Consider the following 26,919-nt stretch of genomic DNA (forward strand, 5'->3'; position numbering starts at 1 on the left):
TTGGTGAAGCGTGAGACGTCGCATTTTGGGCCAAAAATAGTTCTCAGAGAGCATAGCAAATGTCTTGTCGCGTCCAAAGTGTCCCATTAGTCCTCCTCCATGAGCCTCTTGCAAAAGTAACAAACGAAGAGAAGGCTCAAGGATACAATGTTTGTTAGCTCTCATAAGATAAACATCTTTGATGTAATATCGCTCCCAAGATTTATGCGTCAAACATTTAGCATATGGAATAGTAAAAGTAGGATCATGCACATACAAGTCTTCCATGTGCTCAAAACCAATGACATTCAATTCAAGTTGGGTAAAAAGCATGCATCTACGGGAAAGTGCATCCGCCACAACATTATCGTTGCCTTTGATGTACTTGATAACATAAGGAAATGACTCAATGAATTCACTCCACTTAGCATCACGCTTGTTTAACTTAGTTTGACCCTTAAGGTATTTAAGTGTTTCATGATCGGTGTGAAGAATGAACTCATGAGGGCGGAGATAATGCTCCCAAACATGCAAGACTCTCACTAAAGCCTATAGCTCTTTGTCATAGATGGGATAATTGAGTTGCGCTCTGGAAAATTTTCACTAAAGTAGGCTATGGGTCGCCTCTCTTGCATTAACACACCTCCTATGCCATAACCGCTAGCATCGCAAAGTTCCAACAATACTTCCGCACACCACCACTGCTTTCTGCAACCACCATCACCTATCCGCTACCACTTCCGACAATTTTGACACGTTTGTTTTGAGAATTTGAGTTGCGGTTTCCATTTCCTAATGTGTTTCGGTTACTTAGGGACGCTTCGTTACCGACACCACCGCCGCTCATCTTCGCCACGGCTTCGTCATCGACAACAACCACTTCACCTTCGTGACACCATCAACCGTAAGCAAGGGCGGTAACCTCGATGACATCTTCGTATACTCTCCCTTGCCATTGTATTGTTAACCCCGAGCCCATTTTGCGTCACTTTCCTATCGAGACTAGCCATTTGAGTATTGTCGGGCAATGTTACTTGTGCACTTTAGTGATAATCGATACGCACCTTCCATTGCGTGCATATATCATCGTATAATCTGTTATGGTATCAATTGTTCCCGCATATACATCATTGCTACCTTGGTTCAAAAATTTCGCATAAATGTCGATATGACAATATCAAAAGAAATAAAAGTTTTTCAGCAAAGAGAAACAAAGAGCTTGTAAGGAATAGCAATAGCATTGCCACCTTGCATATCAAATTGTCATACTCGATTATGTTGGATCATCATGAGAGAATCACCGGGAGCCATACATACATAGCAAACTTGGCATATAAAGTCATTACGTTTTGTCTCTTATAGGTCTTGCACAAGTTTCGTATCTCGCCTATTGAGCAAGCATGCTAGCGTCTCTCTAGAGTTGTGAAACAAGTGCATTTTTCATGGATTTCACATTTTGAGCTTGTTCCTTGGTTGCATGACCCCATTTATTGAATATTGCTAAGAATTGCATAAATTTTGTGCCACTATCCTCACCGAGCTACTCCAAAAGCTTTACTTCTGTATGGGTGAGAATCGCCAAGATCCAGTACCAATTGTGCTACTTCCATAATACTACATTGGGTGATCTTTGATCCATCTTAAACATTGGACAAGGTACATTTGGTCTAGTTCTTTCCTTTCTTCCACTCACATATTTCCTCTAGATGATGGATAGGCCAAGTGCTTCTACCAACCCACTCTTCATCGAGCAAGAAGAGGAACACAACAACTACGTCACCAAGAATCAACTATTCGACATGCGTAGAGCTTTGCACCAAGAGAATGAAGCATTGAGCGACCACATCAATCAACTCGCCACGTACATGCGATAATCCGAAGAACGAACACGAGACTACCTCGACAACTCAATGGCAACTCTAAAGGAAGACATACGAGCCATGCTGGTCAACCACTCATCTACAACGTCATCATCATCAAGACGACGATGCTCAAGCCGACAATCTTCGGATTCAAGTCATTCATGACCTCGTTCACATCATCGTCAAGCTCGTGAGGATCATCAAGAACTACAAAATTCATCCCATGGTAATGGTTTGCAAGGCCGCCTTTGAGAGCGCGAACAACAATGTCGACAAGAACAAGCCACCATGGACCATGATGCGGAGGATCCTACGGTCATCCCCATGGACCTACCCACGTCTCCCACGACACCACTTGGACCAATGACAAGAGCCCGAGCAAAGGTTATCGAAGATAAGGTGAACTCGCTCCTCTCCGAACTTAAACGTTCTTCATGCGAGACATGGCTACTACCTCAAGCGTAGACCCTATGCGTGATCATGTACTTGGAGGGAAGCCACGGAGCAACTACATCCAACAGCCAAGACGGCGAGGACACCAAGTACAAGGAACAAGAAGAGGAGCTGCCAGAAAATCTCCAACCACCGGACAGCCGAGACTTGTCGGACGTCCGACGCCTGAAGCTCCAGCCAGCCCATGTCCCAGCCAGCGAACGCTACAGCGACCGGGCATCCGACACCCTCCAGCCAACGTACGACCGGGCCCCATCAGAAATCCGACACCTATGGGTCTGAGCCAAAATGCCAGAAGTTTGAAACCAACTGGATGACCGACGCCTCAGACGTCTGACGCTGACCTGAAATCTACCAACCGAGCTAAAACGCCAGAAGTCCGACAAGGATCGGACGACCGGACCCTTACGAGCCACTGGACGTCCGGTAACTGTCGGACGAACAACGCCAGTCTACGGGCAGAGACTAGGGCCGAGGCCCATGTACCCCTTCGCCCCCTAGGCTATATATACTCCTCCTCCATCTTTCTAGGGTTAGCAATGTGATAGCTCATTTTGGAGATAGAGCTTTGCACATCCACTTGATAGTTTCTCCCTCGGAGACCGCGTCCTCTACGGAGAAGATCCCCCAAGTGGATTCAACACCCCTCACGGGAAGACCCCTCAAGACCTCCTCACGGAGAAGAACTACCGCCTCTTGTATCATCCTTTGTTGCGTTTAGATCTTGTATCACCCTTTATGTTCATGGATCTAGCACATGTGTGATTGTTCTTGTTGATTTGAGTGCCTTTCTCTCATGTTTTCCCCTCGTGTTCTTCGTGTTATTCGTAGGATCCTCTCCATTTCGTGAAAGATCGGCCCTAGGGTTTCCACCCTACATCATCTTGGTATCATGAGCCTTGGTTGATCACGAATTTGGAGCCCCTACTCGTGTTTTCTAGCCTTGTTTTGTTGATTTTGTCCCAATTTCAAAGATTCCCCACCAAAAATAGCCCCAATTGTTTTTCTTATTTGTTGGTTTTGATGAAGTTTTGTTGGATTTGATCTGTGGATTTCGTGTGTACTAGGTAGATCTAGTTTTCCCCCATCATTTTCCCCTTTTCCATCCATAAATTCATCCAATTTTGATTAAATTTTGCCCCTCCAGCACTAGAGTTCATCCCGTGCCCGAAATCACCCAAGCACCGGATGTCCGACCGATACCGGACTTCCGACGATCACCAGTCGTCTGACCCCACCCGGACGTCTGAGGAAACCTGACGAAACTGAACTTTGTTCAGTCCCACCGGCCCATTTCCACTTCCGGAAACGCACCCCCTGATCCACTCCCACTTCCGCATACGCACTTCCACACCACCACTTTCCTCAACCACCACCACTTACCCGATACCAACTCCGACAAATTTTTGCCACTTTTGGTCTTTGAGAATTTGAGTTGCGATTTTCGTTTCCTAACTTGTTTTGGCTACTTAGGACGATTCGACATCGACATCACCGCCGCTCATCTTCGTCATCGACATCCACTTCACCATTTTGACACACTCACCGTAAGCAAGAATGGTAACCTATATATCATCTTAGTATCGTGATATCCCTTCATGGTACATTCATTCTTGACATTGCATTGATAACCCCATAGCCCATCTTGCATAACTTTCCTATCGAGACTAGCCATTGAGTATTGCCGGCAACGTTAATTGTGCACATTAGTGATCATAGTTCCCTTTGCATACATACAATATCCTCTTCATATTGGTATACATATCTTGGTATCATATCTTGTGTCACAAGGTTGTCATCGCATATACACAATTGCTACCTTGGCTCGTGAAGTTTTGCATAAGAGGCCAAAGAAAGAGCTCAAAAGAGAAAGAGCCAAACAAGCTTTTAAGCAAAAGGAAAAGATAAGCAAAAAGCCTTTAAGCAAGAACCATAGCATCATACTACATTAAGATTGTCATACTCGATCATCTTGGATCATATCATATGAACACCATACATATAGCATACTTGGGATAGAAGTCGTTGCATTTGTTTAGTAGGTTGTGCACAAGTCTCGTATCCGCCTATTGTGCAATCGCGCTAGCGTCTCTCTAGTGTTGGGCAACAAGAGAATTTTCCGTGGATTCCACATTTTGGCTCATTCCTTGGTTGCACAACCCCATTTATCTATCCATGTGTGTGTTTCTGTGTGCGTTATCTTGCTATTGGTCTACTTGTTGCATTTGCAAATTTGCGAATCTTTTCCAACATTATTGAATCTTACTAACATTCGCATCAAATTTTGTGCCACCATCCTCACCAAGCTCCACAAAAGGCTTCATTTGTGTAGGTGTGAGAGATTGATGAGATACGGTACCAATTGTGCGATTTCCTTGTTACATCATTGACCGATCTTTGATACATTCTCAACATTGGTCAAGGTACATTTGGTATAGTTCTTTTCTTTATCCCACTCACACATTTACTTGAAATGATGGATAGGCCAACTACTTCTACCAACCCACTCTTCATCGAGCAAGACGAGGACCCGAACACCTACGTCACCAAGAACCACCTCTTCGGCGCACAAAGAGCATTGCATAAAAAACAACAAGCATTGAGCGACCGCATCGGCAATCTCGCCACCGACTTGCGAAAATCCTAGCAACGTACAAGAGACTACTTCGACAACAAGCTCGACAAACAAAAACAAGAGAGCAATGCAAGAATGGACGAGATTCATGCCTTGTTGGTCAACCGCTCTTCTACCACTTCGTCCTATTCAAGGCAGAGTCACTAGAGTCGACATTCCTCCGACACCATCTCCGGCTCAAGTACACCGACATCGAACACTTTTCGTTGAGCCGCGCACGACGACTGTCAACCAAACCGCAATCCTCTACATGGCACCGATCCTCAAGAGCAACTTTTAGAGCAAGAACAGGAGCGTCGTCAAAATCGAGCTACCCTCGAGCAAGCACAAGAACGGCAACGGTTACGCCACCAAGAGGAAGAGCGAGCGTGCCAACACCAAGACGCACAAGATGCCGAGGCACAACATTAAGAACAACAACGACGTGAAGCTCAAGCACTGGAGGTGCAACGTGCCCTCCGAGACACTAGTCGTGCCGTCGCCGCACGCAACCGACATACTTGTGAGCTAGAAGAAGCACTTTGCAACGAAGTTCAAGAGAGGAACTATCAAGCATGATTGCACCGACACGTTCCACAAGCTCCTCCACAAGCTAGACAAGAACCACAAGTTCGTCAAGAGCAACAAGACAATGGGAATCCTCCATGCTAAGAACAACTTGAGGGTGACAATCCTCCACGTCATGGATGTCATCACCCTCGACCACAACACAATGAAGAGAAACGCTACGGCAAACTCAAGTTCACCATGCCCAAGTTTTCCGGAAGTAATGATCCCGAAGAGTATCTTTCATGGGCATTGAAGGTTGACAAAATCTTTCATTTGCACAACTATGAGGAAGAGAAGAAGATTGCCATGGCATCCCTTGAGTTTCAAGACCATGTCCTCATTTGGTGGGAGCAAGTCACTGAGCTTCGAGAAGCAAGAGGTGAAGCACAAATCACCACTTGGGATCAAATGAAGGATTTCCTGAGAGCATGATTTGTGCCAACTTACTATAACCACGACCTTTTCAAGTGACTACAACTACTCAAGCAACGAACAAGAGCGTTGAAGAGTACTACAAGGAAATGGAGATCGCCATGATAAGAGCTAATGTAACGGAAGATGATGAGCAAACTATGGCACGTTTCTTGAATGGACTCAATCATCCTATCAAGAAATCGCCGACTTCCAACCTTACTCAAACCTCATCGAGCTAGTGCATCAAGCCACCAAGGCGGAGCGAAAAGAGCAAGATGACTTCAAGTATGCCAAGTACTCTTCCAAGACATACGGCTCATGCAATCAAGCTTCAGTGACTCCACCGACTTCTACAACAAACAAACCTTCTACAAGCACCGGCGACAAGTCAAGTTACAAGAAAACTTCGACAACCTCAAGTCGCCCTCCTACTACAAGCAACTTCAAGCCGAGAGCTTCATCATCTACAACTCCACTGGATGAGACCATCAAGACAAATTCCATCAAATGCTTCACATGTGGCGGCTGAGGCCACAAGTCCTTCGAGTGTACCATAGGCGCACCATGATCCTCAACGACATGGCACATACGACTCCATTAGTGAAGGGGAAATGGAAGCCCTTGAGCATGTAGCCATGCACCAGCAAGAGAACGAAGACGAAGATGATCAAGTCTTTTCTGACGAAGATTCGAGCCCTGCTCTCGTTGTCTCCAAGGTCTTGACACTTCAACACCAACAAGACGAAGACCAAAGATGCCATATCTTCCACACCAAGGCATACATCAATGGAAGGTCCGTGAAGGCCATCATCAACGAAGGAAGTTGCCACAACTTGGCAAGTGAAGAGCTATGTTCCAAGCTAAAATTGGTCAAGATGAAGCACCCTCGCCCTACAAGGTCCAATGGCTTAGCGACTCCGGCACCATCCAAGTGGAGCAAACCATATAAGTCTCCTTCAAGATTGGCACATATGAAGACACCTTGGAGTGTGATGTCGTCCCTATGTCCATTTGCCACCTCCTACTTGGACGACTACGACAATTCGACCGTGGCGTCATCCACAATGGGCGAACCAATCACCATAGCTTCAAGATGAAGGGAAAGGAGTACGTGCTATGACCTATGTCACCAAGTCAAGTGATCGCCGACAAGCAAGCAACCACCCATCATGGAGAAAATAGTGAGAGAGTGAGCCACCCAAATGTAACATCCCAAATTTTCAATTTGGAATGTTATACATAGGTCATTCATGCATATCATATTTTATTGCATATTTCGTTTTTTGCGATCCTCGAAATTCTAAGCAACTCAAGGACCCACGGAGAGAGTTGGGAATTTCACGTTGTTCATATTTGAATTTTTTTCAAATATTGAAACAAGGATCATTTTGGTTTTAAATAATTTTTCTCTCCGAAAATATTTCGTATTAAAATATATGAGAGGAGATAATATGACTTCTCCAAAATAAATGAAATATTGGAGGAAAAATATTAAAATCAATAAATAAATTTTATTTGGATTTTATTGCAATTTTATTTGAATTAGGAAAAATATGCGTTTTTCAAAATTGTATTAGAGGCCCAAATAACTGTTCGCTTTGTCCGCAATATTATTAGAGAACCGTGAAAATTTATTTCAGGATTTTTGGAGTCCGTTTAGTATTTATTTTAATTGTTTTTCCGCATCAGTTTTTTTTAAAAAAGAGGAGCACCGACTTACCGGGCCGTGTCCGGCTAGGACACTGCGCCCGGGGGCCCTTTAAATCCCGCCCGAGCCACCGCCTCAGCCCACCCCGCGCCCCCGAAACCCTAGCCACCAGCCCCGCCGCCCGATCCGCGCCGCCGCCGCCGGAGCCCGCCGACCCCGCCGCCCGTCGCCGCCGCCCCGCCGGAGTTCCCACCGCCGCCGCCGACATGTTCGCCGAGGTAGCCACCAATTTTTTAATAACCGATCGGTTTTATTTCGAAAACCCAAGATTCGTTTTTTTATTTAGATCGGTTCGGTTTTTCTCGGTTCAGTTAAATCACGGACATTCGTTATAACGAACTTTGTTTGTCCGTTAGTCACAGACAGCGAACGTTGGTTCATTAGCCTGTTCGTCAGGTTTTCTTTTTCCAGGGTTTTTCCGCGATTATTTTTTATCGCGATTTCTACCCTGATCTTCATTTTAGTTTATCTTTTCGCTCGTTTATCGGAATCAGGCGATTCAAGCGCCTAGATCTTCGTCTCGAAACCCTCTTTATGTTAAACCAAATTGAACAAGATTTTGGTACTGTAAAATTTGACTTTAGTTCAGATTAGTAATCGGATCTTGTTTTCTTCGTAGTTTGAGTTTCGTTGCTCCGTTTGATTTGATTCTTTTTGCAAACCGGAGTTCTTCAGTGGAAATTTCTGGTTAGATCTTCTTATTTGAGTTTACCCGTGCATCTTTGCTTGATTGCTTATGTATGCTATTGTTTGTTTGCGATAGAATTCTCGTAGTGCGAAGCGTGCTACTACGAGTCACTAGGTTTTGTGGATTGTCAGCAAGGCAAGTAACACATTGATCATACTCTTTTCATACCCAGTTTTTATGCATTAGTTACAATCCTCAAACACTGCATGATTAGGATGTGTTTAACTTGTGGGTATTGGGAAGTAGATAATGAGGTAGAACCTATTACCTGTTTTATTATCAAACCCTTGGGAGTTACTTCTACGTTATGCTTTTATTACTATGCTATGCTCGTAGACGTGGATTGGGTTTGAGTGTATCCATGACAGATGTGAGTTGTTAATTAATGGTTTAATTTAAGGTGGCAACTTTAATACACATCTGGGTGGATTGTTGGTTTTGGGCACCTGGGGTTATACCAGTGTTGTCCTAGGAGATCCCGGGGATATACCGTGTGATCATCCTATGGTCCGCCACCCAGGCTCAAAGGGATCATAAGATTATTCACGCTAGAAACTTCCGTGTGCAGCCACAAGCCATTATGGGCTCTGGCATAGTTGAGTATGTTGCATGACCTCTTCCAGTGGTAGGCTAGCAGATGTAGGGGATGTAGGTTGGTACTGTCTACCCGAGGTTAGAGTTAATGCTTCTGAAAGACTGTGTCTCGGTCATCCGTTTCTCAAACACCATGTAGTGCGAGAAATCCAACGGAGGAGATCGAGTGTTGCGGGGAAAAGTGTGCAAACATCTGCAGAGTGTACAAACTAATCATGTTTAGCCGTGTCCCCGGTTATGGACATCTTGAGTATCTGGTACTTGAACTATTGATTTGATCTCATCACTCTAAAATTAATTTGTTGGGTTGATAATTACTTTCTAATTGGGATTGAGATGGGGGTACCATTCTCAATGTTTCAACCACCATGATAGTTAAATAAAATATATATTCCTTTGTTGTAGGGAAAAATTGGCTTTTCGCAAAAACATATAACCTTAGAGCCTCCACCAGCCATATATGGATGTAGTGATAGTATTTATCTGTTTATTGCTCTACTGTGTTATATTGCTAGCATATTCCATGTGCTGACCCGTTTTCGGGCTGCAACGTATCATGTTGCAGACTTTTCAGACGACGAGTAAGGTGCCATAGGTCGTTTGTCATGCACTCAGCTATGCCGTTGGAGTTGATGGACTCACTTTATCTTCCAAGCCTTCCTCTGTTATCGTATTAGATGGCCTTAAGCCATATTTATTGTAATAAGTTCTCTTTTGAGACATTCGATGTAATAAGTGTGTGATTGCTACTCTGTTATAAATCCTTCGAGTACTGTGTGTGTTAGCATTACCGATCCAGGGATGACACTGAACACAGAGATTTGACCGTCTGAGGTCGGATCGCTACACCAAAAGGGAGCGAGAGCCACAAGCCCAAAACGAGTGCCTCCACGATGAGCAACAAGAAAAACTTAGTGCTATTTGCTACCAAAAGTGAGATGAGAGAAGTGTGTGAGAACCCATGAAATGAGCAGCCGGCTGTTGCTAATTTAGTCCGTACTATGCGCCATCCCAGTGCACTCCATGCTGGACATGGGATTGCCACCGAAAACGCTCAAGGCGATGGTCAAAATCTGTAGAAGCTTTCTATGGTATGGGAAAGAAGACGGTGGGGGCATCAAATGCGCAGTTGCATGGGAAGCTTTGTGCCAACCAAAATGGGCAGGAGGGCTCGGAGTCAGAAACTTGAGGTGGATGAATGTGGCACTTCAAGCGAAGTGGTTGTGATTGCAACGAGCATACCAAACTAGACCATGGGCGGAATTCAAATTCTTAGTACCCGACGAGGCAAGGGGCTTGTACCAAGAGGCGACTAAGGTGACTATGGGCGATGGACGCACAACATTGTCCTGGGAGGATAGGTGGCTCAACGGATACAGGATACATGAGCTAGCACCTCTCATCTACGAGATGGTGCCAAAGCGAACGAGTGGCGCTAGAACGATGGCGGAAGCTTTACAGGACCCAGCATGGGCTCGTGATGTTGGCCCGGACATGAATGACATAGCACTACTCCAGTTTCTAGAGGTTTGGCCACAAGTGGATAGCATGACTCTGGACCCACAGCGACCAAATCAACTTGCATGGTCATGGGAGAAGGATGGCGAGTTCTCGGCAAGGTCAGCCTAAGCCTATGCGGCCAAATTCGCGGTCCTACAATGCTCAGTGAGAGCAACTTACACATGGGCATCGAAGGCACCCCTACGCTGCCGTTTCTTCGCATGGTTGGCCTTGAGGGATAGAGTGTGGACCTCGAATAGATTGGCAAGACGCGGACTCCAACATCAAGACACCTACCCCTTCAGCGACCAAGGCGACGAAACAATCAATCACCTCCTGATACAGTGCGTGTTTTAGAAGGAGGTTTGGACCAAGGTGGGCCAGGCCGTGGGCATGACGGGGACGATGCCATCGAGCAGAGATGATCTATCGGTATGGTGCACAAGATAAATATTCAATGGGAGGCATGCCAAGACTTTGCGGGCGGTACACCTGCTAGTCAAGTGGGAGTTGTGGAAGCACCGAATCACAATCGTGTTTGAGGGCATGAGACCGGACGTGCAGCATGTCCTACGACAGATTGCCTCCGAGTGTGTGGCATGGAGACAAGCGGGCATTCTACATGGAGACATTCAGATCACTTTTGTTGGAGTAGATGCGTGGATCAAGGGCGAGTAATCCGTTAAGATGTTGTGGGGTGGAATGCGTTGTATAAGCACGTTGTAAATAACCATGGACGGGGTGTCTTCCCCTCTCGTTCTCTTAATATATGATACGCACATCGTGCGTATTCGATAAAAAAAGTGTTATGCATTATGTCCTATTGTGCAAGGGCGAGGCACCTAAAACTAACACCTCTCACCATCTACCTTTAGTGTTATCTTCTCTATTGCAGGAATTCAATGATGTATTCCTCGATGAGCTACCTCCGGGACTACCTCCACTATGAAGCATTGAACACCAAATAGACCTCATCACCGAAGCACCTCTTCCTAACAAGGCTCCCTACCACGTCAACCCCGAGGAAACCAAGGAGATCCAACGGCAAGTACAACAACTCATCGACAATGGACATGTACGAGAAAGCTTGAGCCCATGTGCCATCCCGGTAATCCTTGTTCCCAAGAAAGATGGTACATATCGCATGTGTTCCAATTGTCGTCCTATCAATGCTATCATCGTTCATTATCGCTAGCCCATTCCACGCCTTGACGATATGCTAGATGACCTTAGCGAAGCCACCACTTTCTCTAAGATTGACCTTAAGAGTGGCTATTACCAAATTCGCATCCAAGAGGGTGATGAATGGAAAATCGCTTTCAAAACCAAATTTGGCTTGTACGAATGGCTTGTTATGCCTATGGGCTTATGTGAAGCACCCGGCACCTTTATGCGTGTGATGCATTTTGTTCTTCGCCCCTACATTGGCGTATTTGTTATGGTATATTTCAACGATATTCTTGTGTTTAGCAAATCTCTCAATGACCATGTCACCCATCTTAGAACCGTTTTGCAAACTCTTAGAAAAGAGCGCCTTTATGCTAATATGGAGAAATTCCTTTTTGGTGTTGATAAACTTGTTTTCTTGGGTTTGGTTGTGTCTTCTAAGGGTGTTCATGTAGATGAATCTAAGATCAATGCTATTAAAACTTGGCCACAACCAACCAATTTGCAACAAGTGTGCAGTTTCCTTGGCTTAGCCGGTTTCTATCGTAGATTCGTTAAGGACTTTAGCACTATTGCATCCCCTTTTCATGAAAAATGCACCACTTGTTTGGGGACCATCCCAAGATACCGGAGCTTAAGAATTTGCTTACACATGCTCCTTTGCTTGCTTTACCAAACTTTGATAAAACTTTTGAAGTTCATTGCGATGCTAGTGGAAACGGTATAGGAGGTGTGTTAATGCAAGAGAAGTGCCCAATTGCTTACTTTAGTGAAAAAAATTCCAGAGCGCAACTCAATTATCCCATCTATGACAAAGAGCTATATGCACTCGTGCGAGTATTGCATGAGTGGGAACACTATGTTCGCCCCCATGAATTTGTCATCCATACGGATCATGAAACGCTTAAAACCTTAAGGGTCAATCTAAATTGAATAAGCGACATGCCAAGTGGAGTGAGTTCATAGAGTCATTTCCGTATGTCATCAAGTACATCAAAGGTATGGAAAATGTTGTGGCGAATGCTCCTTCCCGCAAATGCATGCTTGTCACTAAACTTGATTTGAATGTCATTGGCTTTGAGGACATAAAATACTTATATGCGCATGATCCTACTTTTGCTATCCCTTATGCTAAATGTTTGACGCATACGTCTTGGGAACGCTATAACATCAAAGATGATTATCTTATGATAGCTAACAAACTATGTATCCCCGAGTCTTCTCTTCTTTCTTAATTTTTCAACAATCATGGAGGAGGACTTATGGGCACTTTGGACGCGAGAAGACATTCGCTACGCTCTCCAAGAACTACTTTTGGCCCAAGATGTTCCGTGGTGTCTCACGCTTCACCAGCCGATGCTCTATATGTCGCAAAGCTAAGTCTAACGCTCAATCCCATGGTCTATATATGCCACTTCCTATTCCGTATCACCCATGGGAAGATATTAGTATGGACTTTGTGCTTGGTTCGCCTAGAACTCGAAATGGCAAAGATTCCGTGTTTGTTGTTGTGGACCGATTCTCTAAGATGGCACATTTCATCCCATGCAACAAGATAGACGATGCTTCACATGTTGCAAATCTTTTTTGTAGGGAAATATTACGTCTACATGGGGTGCCCAACACTGTCGTATCGGACCGCTACGTCAAGTTCCTTAGCTACTTTTGGAAGACACTATGCGCCAAGCTCGGAATCAAGCTTTTATTATCTTTGGCATACCATCCCCAAACTGATGGCCAAACGGAGGTCACGAACCGGACGCTATCTACACTCCTATGCTTGTTGAACAAGAAGAACATCAAGGAGTGGGAAGAGTGTTTACCCATCGCTGACTACGCCTACAATCGAGCACGACACTCTACTACCGGCAAGTCCCCCTTCGAGGTCGTCTACGGTTTTAACCCGTTGTCCCCATTGGACATTCTACCACTACCACTACAAGAGTGCATAAACATGGACGCAAGTGCATGAGTGAGCTACCTCAAGAAGATGCATGAAGATACTAGGCACACCATCGAGCGCCAAGTACAACGACTTGCGACCAAGCTCAACATCAACAAGCAACCCATGATATTCAACATTGGAGATCTTGAATGACTACACCTTCGCAAGGAATGCTTCCCCAATGAACGCAAGTCTAAGCTACGACCACGAGCCTATGGACCCTTCAAGGTGCTCGGGCGCTACAACAACAATGCGTACAAGATCGACTTACCACGCGACAAGTACTCCGTGGGCGATATCTTCAACGTCAAAGATCTCTCTCCCTACCATGGTGATGAGGATTTTGATCTAAGGTCGGATCTTTCCCGGGGGGGGAGGGGGGAGATGATGTGGAACATCCTATAGTCATCCCCATGGACCTACCTACGTCTCCCACGACACCACTTGGACCAATGACAAGAGCTCGAGCAAAGGCTATCGAATATAAGGTGAACTCGCTCCTCTCCGAACTTAGACATTCTTCATGTGAGACATGGCTACTACCTAAAGTGGAGACCCTATGCATGATCAGGTACTTGGAGGGAAGCCACGAAGCAACTACATCCAACGGCCAAGACAGCGAGGACACCATGTACAAGGAACAAGAAGAGGAGCTGCCAGAAAATCTCCATCCATCGGACGACCGAGACTTGTCGGACGTCCGACGCCTGAAGCTCCAGCCCGCCCAAGTCCCAGCCAGCAAACGCTACAACGACCGGACGCCCGACAAGGACCGGATGTCTGAGACCCTCCAACCAAAGGATGAGCGGGCCCCACTGGAAATCCGACACCTGCGGGTCCGACCCAAGACGCCAGAAGTCCGAGGCCAACCGGACGACCGATGCCTCGGACGTCCGATGCCTCGGACGTCCGATGCCTCGGACGTTCGATGCCGACCGGAAATCCGACGCCAAGCCAACCGAGCCAATACGCAGGACATCCGAGATGGACCGGACGACTGGACCCTTACGAGCCACCGGAAGTCAGGTAACTATCGGACGACTGACACCTGTCTGCGCGCAGAGACTAGGCCGAGGCCCATGTACCCTTCGCCCCCTAGGCTATATATACTCCTCCTCCCTCATAGGATCCTCTCCATTTCGTGAAAGATCGGCCCTAGGGTTTCCACCCTACATGAGACCAAGAGCAAGCTCCACCACGCCAATGACAAGACAACCCAGATGGTGACGCTGTTTAACAAGAGCAACAACGACGTGCGGACCAAGCCCTTGAATCCCAATGTGCTCTACATGAAGCAACCCAACACTACAAAAAAATACACATGATACGTGTTTGTCACAGTAGGTCGCGTTTTCTGTCATGCATGTACATCCATGACGATTTTATGACAGAATCAAGATAGTCATACCTGTGCTGTCGTAGAAGAGTTCCATGACATAACCAAAATTATCATCACGGAAGTGTCCACTTCCATGACGATAAATCGTGCGTCACAGAAGTGCTTTCGTCAAGGGTGACCGACACGTGGCATCCACCGTAACGGAACACCGTTAAGCTATCGGGTCCGATTTTTGATCCGATAACCCGTTAACAGCCCCGACCAATGGGGATTTTCCACGTGTAAAATCATCATTGGCTGGAGGAAACACGTGTCGGCTCACCGTTGGGACAGATGTCATCCACTCATTGGACCCAAAGCGCCTATGATACGTCGACACGTGGCACGGCCCAACAGAGGCCCATTCCTGTGAAAAGGCCGGCCCATTTGACTTGGTCAAAAGGTGGCGGGCCGGCCCACGGCAAGCCTGTTAACGGCATGTTCGCATATAGCCCATTTACAGCACGCTAACCCAGGGCCCGTTTACGGCCTATCCAAATTAGGCCCAGTAGCGTCATCTGGGCCGTCCAATATAATTCCAGCCCGTTTTAACTTCCGGTACATGTATGGCCCATGACGTCTTTCGGCCCATATGAGGCCCTTTGTAACTCTCTGCCCATTAACGGCCCGTGGTAAAACTGGCCCGTAATGAACAGTGTATCACTTTATACCCATTAATGACACATGGTGAAACTGGCCCGTAATGAAGAGTGTATCACTTTATACCCATTAACGGCCCATTATTCTGTTGGCCGTTTCCAGCCAATGTTATCTTTCGGCCTTCTCAGGGCCCATTTATTCTTGGGCTCATTTCCAGCATTCATTTACTTACGGCCCGTTACTGTCATTTTCTGCTTGTGGGCCAAATTCAGCCTGTGGTTACAGTCGGCCCGTTTGTGGCCCGTTAATACGTTGGGCCGTTTTCATAGCGTCATCAAATACGGCCGATTAACGACGACCCGTTATGGTCAGACGGACGATTTCAACTCTAGCCCATTTACGGCCATAATGTGGTTTGTTATTGGCCCATGTTTGGCCAACCGATCATACGACCCGTAGAAGGCCCATTGATGATACGGCCCGTAGAAGGCCCATTGTGTCTACAGCCTGTATAAGGCCCATTGTTTCTACGCCCCGTAGGAGGCCCATTGTTTCTACGGCCCGTAGGAGGCCCATTGTTTCTACGGCCTGTAGGAGGCCCATGTTAACTACAGTAAATATGTAGCCCATGGTTATTGTGGCCTAGTTTTAAAAAATAGGTTGCGGCCACTAGCAAACCGCGGAAAAAGAACTGCTCTGACTACAAGAAAACAAATAAACAAGACAGTAAGGAAATAAATTAGCAAGCAACTTACGCTAGGCTATCACGGCTATTACACATATTACATCCACTGGGCATCAAAGTTCGCCACCAGTGCAAATATAGGGAACAAAGCAGCATATAAACACCGCAGCAAAACAAGTCCAGAACTGAAACCGCTTCAGAAGAGCTCAAGAAACAATATCCTGGGTACCCATAATGCTGGCAAGATGCTTAGCAAGCTTCTTAACTTTCTCTTGTTTGGCGCTTAAATCCTCCAGCACTTGCTGTTGCACCAGAAAGTATGCATCTGAATTCTGCAGGGACTTCCTCAGTCCTTCGGCTTCCTGTCGCATAACATCTGATCGATGTCTTTCAACTTGAAGTTGAGACTCAAGAAGCCGAACTGATTCAGGCAGCGAGTTCGAAGAGCTGGTGCCAGCAGTAGTAGCCAGTAACTCGAACACTACATCAAGACAAGACTTTGGGGTTGTCTCAGTGTCTTCAATATAGTTTTTATCGGCTTTCTTGGAGACCAACAGGGATGTCTCACTATCTTGAACCTTATCTGCATTACTTCCTTTACCATTGCATAACGGGGTACTGTTCTCCAATATTTTATCCGTGTTCTAAAAGAGAAACAAACAAACACATCACAGGTTTACAATGTAGTATATGAAACTCATTTTGGTAAACCAGTTCAGTAGTAAGGTGGACAAGATAACAGCATGAAACAAACATATATCTATGTAGTATGGTCACTGTATGGTCTATATCACTCTAGTTTATGTTGCCAAATCAAGATAGATACAGTTCGAATCATATCTATTTAAGACAAAGCAGCATAGACAGATTATAAGTGTGGGAAACTACACAACAATAACAACACTTGTAATGTGCATGGCATGAGAACATAATTGTTTATTCAATTGAAACTGAAATCAACATAGAGCAAGTTACAACAGCAAACAAGTTAAAGAAACAGGTTTAAAACATACCTGTTGTGCCATTGGAGTTTCAATTGCATCCTTCAAATTTGAAATTAGTTGGTATGAGTAAATACAGTGATGCAAGAGCAAAGTAGTATGAACCATAGCTACGGAATCTGACCTGAGAACAATTCTTCTTCTGCTTTAAGCGTTGACTTGGGGTTCGGAGTGGTGGTCCTCGTGCTTTGGGCACTGCAGTTGCCTTACTAACTGCTCGTGTTTGGGTGCTCTGTGGTGGAGACGGTGCTGTGTTAACGGGAACTGTGTTACTATCTGCTGGGGTTGGGGTTAGAAGGGGTGTAGCTGGTTCTCTGCCCAACTGGGTAGGGGTACAATCTGCGTGAGTCTGGGTTATGTGTGGTGGGGCTGGTTCTTGGGCAAGGGCAACCGTGGTTCTATCTCCATCGACAGGTAGCACGATCTTTTCTGAAGACCGTGTTTTTACTCCCACAGATACTGCCATCACCCCCTCCAATTGAAATGGTTGATAAACAAGAAAAGTAATTAAATGTACAGACATTGTAAGATAGACAGGTGCAATGGATAGTAGGGAAGAAAACAGGGCATGAAATAATTCACATTTATGTTGTCTAACCAAATAGAATAGCAGGACATAATTTCACATATATGATGGCTAATTAAACAGGATAGCATGACACAATTTCACATGTATGATGGTTAATTAAACATGATAGAATGACATACTTCAAAATATGATGACTATGTAAATAGGATGACATGATATAACTATACGATGTGTCTATTAAAGTGGTTGGCATGTCATAAATCACAAACATTCCGTCGGTGGAAACATGATGGCATGATATAATTCACGGATAGAATGACATAATTCAAAATATGAGGACTATGTAAACAGGACGAGATGATATAACTATATTATGTCTTTAGAAAATGGGTTGGCATGCCATAGTTCAGATACATGCTGTCTATGTAAACATCATGGCATGACATAATTCAAATATATGATTTATATACTAAGGAAGTGAGCAGAGGGCAATGACATATATGATGTGTCAACTAAGGAAATGGCATTCAATATTGTGTATATGATGTAAAAACTAAGCATTGCAATACAACATATGCATGATATGAGTAATATAACCCTGCCAAGTTTGAGCATACACCTCTGGGGGGATAATAGGACTGGTCATCTACCTCTGAATCCTCCTCTGAAGAGCTATCTGTAACCAGCAAGATATCTGCTTTAGCAGGTAGCATTGTCTGCTCTGAAGACCTTGTTTTCACTCCAGATTTCTCCATCACCAATTCAAATGGCTGATGCACAGGAAGAGCAATTGAATATACAAACATTGTCGACAAAATCAATGAGAAATACAAAAAAAGGACGGCATGATATAATTCACATATATGACGCTTGGCTAAACAACATGGCATTGCATAATTCACATATATAATGCCTTGCAACAAGATAGCATTGCATAATTCACATATATAATGTCTTGCAACAAGATAGCATTGCATAATTCACATATATGGTAATTAGACACTAAACAGGTGGCATTCACACAAAGCATGTCTAAACTAAGCAAATGACATAGCAATGCAAGATACCATACGCACGATATGAGCAACATAACCCTGCCAAGTTAGAGCATGCACCTCGGGGGGAATAGGACTGGTCATATGTCTCTGAATCCTCCTCTGAGGAGCTATCTGTAACCAGCAAGACATGCGCTTCGTCAGATAACATTGTCTGCTCTGAAGACCTTGTTTCCACTCTAGATTTTTCCATGACCGTGTCGAATGGCTGATGCACACGAAGAGTAATTGAATATACTAAAATTGTTGACAAATTTAACACGTAATAAAAATGATGTCATGATATAATTCACATATAAGATGACTGGCTAACCAAGGTGGCATTGCAAAATTCACATATATGATGTCTGGCTAAACAAGATGGCATTGCATGATTCACATATATGATAAAGAAACTAAACAGATGGCATTGACACAAAGCATGTCTAAACTAAGCAGATGACATCTTTGATGTATACAGTAAGCAATGCAGGGCACCATATGCATGATATTACCAACATCAGCATGCCAAGTTAGAGCGAAGACCTCATGGGGTAAACAGGAGTGGTCTTCTGCTTCTGAATCCCCCTCAGAACAGTTATGTTCCTCTTGATTACGATCCGAAATGGGTGGAGGGGGGCTGCCTTTGCGCCCACCATGGAGCGACGTCTGCATGAAATTTTATTGCCATGCAAGGCTCGTCTCTTTTGCTCTACATGTTCAGTTCCATTGTGTACAATAACTGACATGCATAGGAATAAAACATTGTGAGATTATGTAATGAGTGCATGCACAAATCCAGAGTGATGGTACCAAACTGTGGATAGACCCAAAACCAATGATAGCAGGCAGATAATAGCTTTAGTTAAAAAATATAGATAATGGCTCCTTTAATGTTTGTTTGCACCCAACATGAAACTCATAGTAGACACCCGAGATTAACCAGATAGTAGACAGATAGTACTGATTGCTGCCCCAATATGTACCCCACAACCATTTAAAAACTCAAGTTTCAGCATTAGTATGGACCTGGCTCGGAGTCTAATAGGTGAACACGACGATAAAGTAGCATGTCATCATATTAAGCGATGCCTAACGTAAGCACACACGGAAGAGTGCGACCTCTCTTGCGGACCCATGTAGTCCTCAAGGTCATCTGCTCAGTTGATGATGGTAATGAAGTTGTCGTGGCTGCCGGCGGTGGGGAAGAAGATCTGAGGTGGCGAAAGACAGTCTGGAGAGCGGATCCCTGCTGTGGTGAACCCTTTCGTCGTTGGAGCAGCTGAGCTAGGGTGGAACACAGCACCGCAGGAGCAGGACAAACCACACAAGGTTTTCTTTGACACATATCTGTAACAGAAGTAATTGTGTAAGGGCTTGTTTGAATTTGAGGATTCTAACAATGCAGGGATAGGAAATAGATAGGAATAGGATAGGAATGCACGTGCAAAACAGAGAATTTAAAAACACAGGATTTCTGCCAATCTGGGTGTTTGGTTCAGAAGAATTGGAAGATCACGGAATGCAAAGAAGCATGGTGAGATTAAGTCAAACCACAAGAAAATGTACGGTTATAATGCTATTATGCTACTATCTCTTAGTCTTGTGCTTCATGAATAGGAATTTGAAAAGGAGGACAAGTGGAAATTAAAATTCCTACAGTTTTTCTTTCAAGGAGACACTAAAGGAACAAATCCTACAGTTTTCCTTTGCTCGATTCCTTTGCACCAAATTCATGAAAAGTAGTACCATAGGAAACTTTCCAATTCCTATGTTTTTCATTCACTTTTCCTTTCAAGCACTGGCGATTCTAGTAGGTAGGCTTGAGCAAGGAAAAGCCTACACTAAAAAAATGTTTTGTGCTACTTCTATTACTTTGGACCCAGGCCACTGCCCTACTAGCTCAGATCCCAGGGCCATCGACAAATGCACAGCTCAAACGAGCAGAGATAAATAATGATGGCGTTCAAGAGAGTCCATCACGGATAGCTAAGTTGCCTGGTACCTCACTGCTTTTCATATAGTAGGATAAAATAATCGTATTTCCCGTTACTCCGTGTGCTCAGTGGATAATATATATAACATGTAGAGTAAAAAAGAGATGCAACAAGTGTACAACCTCTTTGGCGAAGCCATGTCGATCTCAGCGTGATTGGGTTGGCCGGTGAGGATGCTCTGGCTGACTTGGCTGTCGGAGGAGGGGAAGAAGATCTTAGGCATCTGGAGATGGTGCCCGAGGCACTGCTCCGCTGTGATGGAGGGTTTCATCGTTGGAGCAGCTCCGGTGAGTTGTATGACGCCGAGGCTGAAGCAGGACAAGAGAGACAACGTTAACCTGAGTGGAATTCTAATAGCATCTCCAATAGATGACGTAAAATACATAACCGCAAAGTGCTAGATGTAAAATACATCAGCCGCTCATCTCTGAACTTAACTGTCGAAACTAAACTTAACTGTCAAAACTGAATTTTGCTGTCGAAACTGAATGTTACTGTCGAAACTGAACGCACTACAGGTGAGGTTACATGTCAGTCGACTCACTTTTTCATCTCTGGTCAGTCGATTTTGCAGCCGTTGGATATGAAATCAAGGGCCTGCAGTTCATCTTCAACCTCCAACCCCCTGAGCCGCCAGCCACCACCGGCCAAACAGCCGCCCCCGCCGCCCGCGGCCGGCGGTGCGCCGCCCCGCCCGCCCCGAAAACACTCCCCACCGTCGGTCCGCCGCCGCCCTGGCCATCCCTCTAGGCCCCCCCGTGCCGAGCTTTTTCTCCGGCGATCCCCACGCCACCGCCCCACCACCGCCGACGATCACCGCCCCACCCTGAACCCTAAGATAGATAGTGGGGTACCTCTCCGGCAAGCCCCCTCCAAGCTGCGGTTGGTTCTTCCTTAACTCCGACGAGCCCCCCACCCCCCTGAAAATTGACTGCCCCAAAAGTCGATTCCGTCGACTGAAGTGTAGCTAAATCGGAGCAGCATCGCATGCAAGAGCGCGAGCAAGAGCAGCAGCGCGAGCAAGAGCAAGAGCAGACCAGGCAGGGGACCGAGAGCAAGAGCAGAGCAGAAAAAAACGCGAGCGAGAGCTAAAGCAGCAGCAGCTCCTACTGATGTGGACGTCGCTGCTGAGGGAGCGACGCCATGGAGGAAGTGGCCGGCGACGCCGCCGTGGATGGAGCCGCGCCGTGTCGGCTCGGGACCGAGCGCCGGCAGCACCGTGAGATCGAGTCAAGAAGAAAATGTGGCGATTAGTGTAGAACCTCTTTGGTGGCGCCGATTAGGCCACAACTTCATCCGAGGAAACGGTGATGATGATGCTCTTCCGGTGGTGCAGGTGAAGATGGCATTGTGGGAATGGAGGTGGCGCGAAAGACAAGGGGAACGTCGGGGCAGCTCCTTGGAGGTGGAGGACGGGGTGGCTGAACCGGCGGGACGACCAGATCGATGATGGATCCTCATCCGGTACGGTGGATGAGGGACGTCGAGGTGTTGCTGTGCACGACGTCGTCGGGGAAGAGGCTCCGGCTGGGTGGCGGACGGAGGAGGGTGTGGGGCTTCATGGGTTTTCCCGGCCTCGGTATATGAATGGGTGGGCGGATGGGATGGGAGTGGGGAACCATGGCTTAGGGACGCGCTTGTCCGAAATGTGGGGTAAATTACGAAAGTACCCCCACCGATTTGAGGCGGTTCTTTCGTTTCAGGGGTATCACGGGCATTTTGCGTGTCGGGATTTCACAGGAGGTGGGAGTTTTCACGCGCGTTGTAATTTTGGAATAGCAAGGCGCGGGTTGAGATGGAGGGTGTTGTCGGAGCACAACGAGACAAAGATATATCTTAAATATTTCGGGCTAACAAGGCGCGGGTTGAAATTTCCAGACAAGCCTAACGTGTACTGTACCAAATTAATTCGCACTACAAATGTCATTCAAAACTTTGAATTCATGTTATGTTCAATTAAAATATTTCGCTACGTGTATAATGCATGCAACCTACTACTCAAATGAACGATTTAGTGCATTCCAAACGTATATACTACCGCTTCAATATGAACTAAATTTGAATTCGTTTCTCTATTTGAATAAGATCTACAATAATGATTGTTGTGAAGTCAAAGCATTTGAATTCGTTTCTCTGTTTTAATAAGATCTACAATCATCATTATTGTCAAGTTAAACCATCGTTTGTGTATTATCTTCACAACATACCACATGATTAGTCTCGAGTTACATATGAACTATGTGTACTATATGAACTCGAACTCGATTTTTTGAATCCACTTTATGTTGATTTCAAATCACAGTACATTTCAAGCTCTAGCTAGATCTTCATAATCTAAACCATGGCTCATATGTATAATGTGTTTATCACATTATGTATGGTGCCCCTCCCCCTACGCCTACAAGTATTTAGATGTGAGTTGCAAACACCACACATTACCACAAATTCAAATAAAATGTGAGAATGTTCGATATATAGTATTGTTTAGATTGTTCGATATTTAGTTGTAAGCTGCAAACGCCACACATTATCACAAATTCAAATAAAATGTGAGATTGTTCGATGTATAGTATGGTTTAGATTGTTCGACATTTAGCTGTGAGCTGCAAACGCCATGCATTATCACATTATCGTATAACATGTGCAAAACCACAACACGCGTATCACCGCTATATTCATGCATGCATATGTTTAAAACACTATGATCTCCTATTCAAATATATGAATCCATTTCCATATCAAATTATGATCTTTGTTAGTCTCTTACACCCAGACAATTCTCTAACCTTTGTAGCTACCACTAACTTTCTCTCGTGCATGCACATGCCCTCCTCACTCCCCCTCCCTCAACATTCTATCCATCGCGCACATTCATTTTTTTCTTTAGGTCGTTCTCCCACAGTCTCCACAACTCCTTTCCGACACACACGATTGATAAATCTCTCCAGTGATGTCTGCCTACAACATACACACGCACCTTCAATCTCATCCTTTATGTGTCCTTGCCTCGTGTCTCTCATACGGTCCCACACACGTGTAAACTCTCGCCCCTCTTTTCATCGATCTCACAACCGCACACTCCTCCCCCTATCTAGCTAGTAGCTGGGCCTCTCGCACCACCTCCTAGCTCCATTCTCTCTGTCTATCCGTCTCGACGGGCATTATTTGCCTCTAACAAATGGGCGTACACCGACTGATCTCCCGCTATACATATAGCTAGCTAGGTCCTTATAACTCATTTTTTCCCACACGTCGATCGATCTACCTTATTAGTTATGTCTCTCCCTTCCTCCGACAAACAACAATTGATCTACCGATCTAGTTAGGTTTGCTTACCAAACACATGGTTCCCCTTCATCATCCATGGATGCGTCCCGACAAATCTATCACGCACAGGCACACACAAAAAGACATCCCCACTCTTATTGATAATATTGCAGTTCCACCCTCATTTTGTCTAGTAGGCCTCTCCCACCATCTTCGAGAAGCAAATCCATCACCCATCCAGCACTCTACCCCTCTCCCTCCCTCTCTCTCTCTCTCCTCTCTCTCTCTCTGTCCCATCCTATTTCACGTCCTTCAGTTATGTATGGATGTCGACCGATCTCCCTCAAGACATAGCTAGGTCTCTCCTTCTCAACACATATACGAGTCGTTCTACCTCTATAGTTAGGCCTCTGCCTACCCCTCCCCCCACCCCCCTCCCACACACACACACCGATACATCGAGCGCTCTAGTCATGTCTCCCTGCCACACACAAACTTGACCCGTGCCCTCTGACGTTCCGGTAGGTCAGTCGCCCTATACCTTTGACTTGCACACACACACAATTTCGATGGCTCTCTTCATCGATCTTGCACCCACCCACTTGATCCTCTCTTCGACTCTATCGATATCTATGACCCCTCCCTCTCTTCTCGAGGATCACCCGGCCCTCTATATATGATATGGATAGGCCTCCATTTCACACACATTGCATGCAAAATTTTGTTTGAGATGTCATCGACACATATTCCCACAAATACATTCACGAAATCAACCCCCCCCCCAAAAAAAACAAAAAGCACTCACGAACGCACAAGCCATTTGTCAAGGTTTGTATCTCTCTCACACACACCCACGTAGGTGGGGGACGTGCACGAAGAGAAGAGGTGCACGCACAGCGCACGTACTCCCGTCTCTTTCCCAACCACACCCGCGCGGGTACACGGTGGAGATCATTTCTGTACGAAAAGGCAGCCCACGTGGTAATTTGACACGTGTACTGGTTGTCCACTTGATGGAGGGAGGATCGTCTACCACGCGTGAACAAACAAATTGCGACTTGACACGTTATGTTAAAAAAGAGGCAAACCATGTGGGGCCTACCTTAGAGGCAAGGCTCTATACACTGGAGTACTTTTGATGTGTCCCGTCAACTCACAGAACAAGGAGAAGCTTGCTTAGTACGCCATCTCCCTGCCCACGGGCACGGTGGCTCGCAGGATGAGGTGAAGCTTGCTTACTAGTAGTAGTACTGTACGCCTTACGCCCGCTCCCTCGCCCACCCGTGCGGTGGCTCGCGGGACGAGGAGAAAATTTTACTACTCCCTCCATTTACTCCTCGTCCCTACTACCTTGGTTAGAGAGATTATCATATTGTTTGGAATATATATGTCCTTTAGTAGATTTCAATATGAACTACTACTTCAAACACTGATGTATATAGACGTATTTTAGAGTGTAGATTCACTCATTTTGCTCCGTATGTAGTCCATATTGAGGCGCTGTTTGGTTCATAAGTCCTAGGACTTTTTCTAGTCCCAACTAAAAAGTCTCTACTCCTTAAAAAGTCCCTCCTTGTTTGTTTTCAGGGACTAAAAAGTCCCTAGTCCCTCCCTAGAGGTTATTGAATGACCATGTTACCCCCAGTATATAGAAAAATAACAACCAAGCAACACCATGGGGCGGCGGGGCAATGGGTGCAGGGAGGGGCATTGTTGGAAAAGTCCCAAAAAAGACTCTCCTTGAGAGTCTTCCTCATTAAGTCCCAAAAAGCAAGTTTTAGTCCCTAGTAGTCCCTCCTGTTTGGTTAAAAATTCTCTAAGAGGTACTTTTTCTAATCCCTACACTAAAAAGTCCCTGGAAACAAACACCCCTGCATAAAGTTGAGACACTTATTTTGGAACGGAGGGAGTACATATTTGCCATGATCTTTTTGAGGAACCGATATTTGCTATGATCTGTCAATCACTGAGATGCAATAGCATGCATGTTAGTCTCCTTTGTATTTGATGAAATGTTGCAACGGGCAACCTTGGACGCGAGATACATGTAACAGAAGCTGGAAGCTTCATAGCATTGTACTATCTCGCTGATAAATTACAGTACATACTATACTAGTACACCATGTAAAGAGTTAGGTGTCGCACGGTGTCCAGAAAATATGGTGATAGTGTGAGGTGGGCCATGTAATCACTGAGCCTGCGTGTTTTCATTGCTCTTGCACTCCTCCGCCGTAAGAATGGAGAAAATTGTAATCTCGTAGTGCCTCCTTTCGCCGAAAGCATGGGACATCCAGCAGTCCTACTACCTTAGTAATAATGACCAATGAGCCGTCAAATCACATAGACCCAGCAGTAAGTTGGACGGATAAAGCAACCATCACTCTTGAATCCCCAGAAAACGAATATGGGAACCCAGAGAACGAATATAGGACTTTAGAGAAAGACTCAGATTCTCCCTTCAACACAGGCGCCAGTGAGAGGTCGCGTCCGTTCTGCCCGAGCATGAATGCGGCACCGATTCTTTGGAGCGGCGCTGACCATTTCGGGCGGGAAGCGCGCGCGGGCGATGGAGGGGCTTTGGGTGGGCCAGGCTGGTCAGGAGTGGGCGTGGCAGCTGTCCGCCTGTCCCTACCGGACGCCTGGAAACGAGAGGATGCACCAACTCTCGCGGCTAAAATCGTACACTACACACCATCTCTCTGTAGGAGTAGGTCGATCTGTCGCTCTCTCTAACACACACATGCTGTTAAACACACACACACGCACACGCACACACAGGTTCATAGAATAGGAAAATCATGTGAGTGCGAAGCCACAGGAAGTGCGATACAAATGGAGTACGTACAAGAAGAGAAGAGGTGACGAATATTCCATCAAACCTGGACTGAGGAGTAGTACTCCCTCCGTCTAGGTGTTAAGTCATCTTACGGAAAT

The sequence above is a fragment of the Aegilops tauschii genome, chromosome 7 (assembly GCF_002575655.3).
Source record: "Aegilops tauschii subsp. strangulata cultivar AL8/78 chromosome 7, Aet v6.0, whole genome shotgun sequence".
In the NCBI taxonomy this organism is placed as follows: domain Eukaryota; kingdom Viridiplantae; phylum Streptophyta; class Magnoliopsida; order Poales; family Poaceae; genus Aegilops; species Aegilops tauschii.